The sequence below is a fragment of the Labrus mixtus genome, chromosome 1 (genome assembly GCF_963584025.1).
Source record: "Labrus mixtus chromosome 1, fLabMix1.1, whole genome shotgun sequence".
Lineage (NCBI taxonomy): Eukaryota > Metazoa > Chordata > Actinopteri > Labriformes > Labridae > Labrus > Labrus mixtus.
The window spans coordinates 18092927-18096029 of record NC_083612.1 but is presented as its reverse complement, the minus strand read 5'-3'; positions in this window follow the sequence as shown (position 1 = coordinate 18096029).

The window sequence follows — 3103 nt, the reverse complement described above, 5'->3', positions numbered from 1 at the left end:
GAGTTTTCATGCACGTCTTTGTCAGTGATTCTCCAACTGTTTCCTATTTTGTTTAAAAAAAAAAAAAAAAAAAAAAAAAAAAAAAGAGTATTTCTGCTTAAAAAGATAATCTTTTTCTCATCAGTTCACCACTGAAAGGAGGTCAATATATTTAAATAGCTTTGATAAAAAGAAGATGACAATTTGCAAAGATAAAACAAGATTGAAATGGGATGTCTTTAAAATAGGATGGACCTCTCTGGATAGAGCCGGAGGTTCAGGGACCATAATAATAAAATATGTGCAGAAAACCATACAGGAATCTTTGTGGGGAGAGTTTCCTCTGAAGTTAGCAGCTTTCAAATAGAACCATAGTTAAAGACTTTGGTGGACGTATGAATTCCTCCCAGGAAAAAAGGAAGTGGTTAAAGTGGTTAAATATACCCAAAGGAAAAAATGCATTTATAAAATTACAAAGATTTTCTGAAAAAACCTCCACCAGGGTCAAGATTTTCCACTTTCCCACTCTATCTTGTCTGACTCAAGGGGAAAAAAAGCCACATTAACTTTTTTTTGAAAAAGTTGTGGTGTCTGCTGTCACGTGTCTCAAGGTTACTTATTCACATTCACAACCCATTATTCAACAAGCGTCCACTTGTTTGTGGCTCACGGGCTTTTCTTAGCGTATATAAAGTGACGCTTCTGTCTAAGAGCAAGGCCTTGCAGATTATCTTGTGTTTGTATAATAATAGATGCTCACTCATCGACAGCACTTAAAGAGGTAAATCTCTGGTATGCTAAAAGGAATAACTATGGAACTAGAAATGCTGGAAAATGAAATCAAATTTGACTGTGATTTGGAGTTGACTAAACGGTCATTTGAAAAAAAAAATGAAAAAAAAAGGTTTGACGCAGAAAGAAAAGTATAAAAGGACTTAATGTCACATCAGTAGTGAGGGAGCTAAACTATCACTGAGAGGAATGTTGCTCAGTAAACATCATCCGCTCAGCTGATCATGTTAATGTTTCACCTCTCTCAAGCTTAATCTGATGTAAGTGATGTCTCCACATCCGCAGCCTGACTGTTCTGTTTGACCCTGGGCTGTTTCAGCTTACTTGACATGATGTGGTATTTAATATGGGTCAGGCTGGAGTCACAGGAGTCATCCTCAACAGATGGAGCATGTCAGAAGCTGAAATATGCTCCAGCTCGTGCCTTTTGGGAGCTGAACCTTCCCTTCCGAGGAGCAGGTCAGAGAAAGAAAGAAAAAAAACATTTCCATCCATCAGGCCAAGAGAGCTGGATGACCACTGTTTAACATCTTAGTTTGACTGTATCGGTCCACAGGGAGCGCATGAAGTGCTCCAAGAGCTATGGAAAAGGTTCCTCTAAAAGTTAAACTACCATGTTGACACTGCATGAATGACCTATATATGTTGTTTTTTTTGTTATACTTCTTGCAGCTTCCCATCCTCACGAGATGTTCCTGCTTCATTGAGTTGAAAAGTGTCATAAAGACAAAAAAGGGAACTGTCCCAGTGAGAGCTGTCAGAAATATGATTTGCATTCCAATACAACTTCCTCTTATGGACGAGATACTGCTTTCAATGCTGCCTTTGTGCCACACCACGACTACAATTGTAAACACACACAAGGGACATTATTTCAGTGGAACCAACCCCAAACAAAAAGGTCAGCCATAACTCTTGACCAACTTCTGTTTTTCATGCTTTTTTTAACCACATGGGCATAGACTCTTCTTTTACAACAGATGTCAGAGCCCGAATCTACATTTCAGGCCGTGGCACTTCCCCATTCAAGGTCTAAGAACAGAGACTCTCTCTTCCCTTTTGCAGCTTTAAACTTGCTTCACCAACTTCCTGGAAAAAGTCAGTACACACAAATTACACAATTCATGCTGTCGGTCTTGATTAATACATTTATTTCTCATCATTCCACATTTGTTAAGCATGTTTATGTTTTATAAAAGCTCCATCTCTAGATTAGCTTTACAAACTAGCTAAGGCTATAAATGCTGTGTGACATTGATTTACATGCTACATACTTCTTCATACGAAAATAAACATTTTATAAATAGTTTTTCTTTCTTACCCAAACAGAATGGAAGTGAATGGAATTTTGTTTGTGCTCTTCAGCAAAGTGTTAAAGGATCATTTTCCTCATGAGAAAAAACAGCCTACTAACAAGCTTTTTTTCGTGGTTACTGGTGTAGTGTCTATAAATGCAGGAGGAAAGAAAGACCTGAAGTGCTTCAGTGGTTTAAAATTTGAATAAAATGAAACAAAATCCTTTAAACGTGATGAGCAAAAGTATTATGAAGTGTAGTGAACTGATGGAGAAGTTTATAAAAGCAGGTAAATCTTCCATGAGTAACCGATATCAGAGTTAAGACTCTAAAGTGGTCAGATCTGGACAACGTTCACAAGAAACAGACTCACAACACAACGATAGTCGATGGGAGTAGTTCATGATAAAACGCTCTTTGTTTAACCAGACATACGGTCCAACAAACAGGTCTACAGTAGAGTCAGATAAAGAAGAGAAATTAGATACTCCTTAAAACCTTTGAAAATATTCACAAGTTTTCGAGTATTTTATTATCAAGAGTTTACAAGAGGGCAAGTAATCACAGCACACATCCTTTATTTCAGATACTGTAAATGTTGCATTATTTGAATTTGAATTTAAGGTTAATTCATACTTAGTAAATAATCATATAAATGGGGTTGCTGATGGCCTAACTGTTTGGGCGCACCCCATATACAGAGGCTATAGTCCTCCAAGCGGGCGGCCTGGGTTCAAGTCTGACATGTGGCTCCTTTCCCGCATGTCATTCCCCACTCTCTCCGTTTCCTACTCTATCTACTATCCTATCAAAATAAAGGCAAAATGCATAAAAAACATTCATCTGAAATAATCATATTCATAAATGCTGCAGAGTACCTGTACTTGAGTTCTGTTGAAACACACAGCCTAAACATTTGAAAAAGTTGTGTGATCTTGAACAATGTGCCTCAGATGTAGGTCCATTATTTTAATGACTTTGAATTCAAAGACAAATGATGCCACCATGTGGTAAACAAATGAAACAACCCTTTTGGA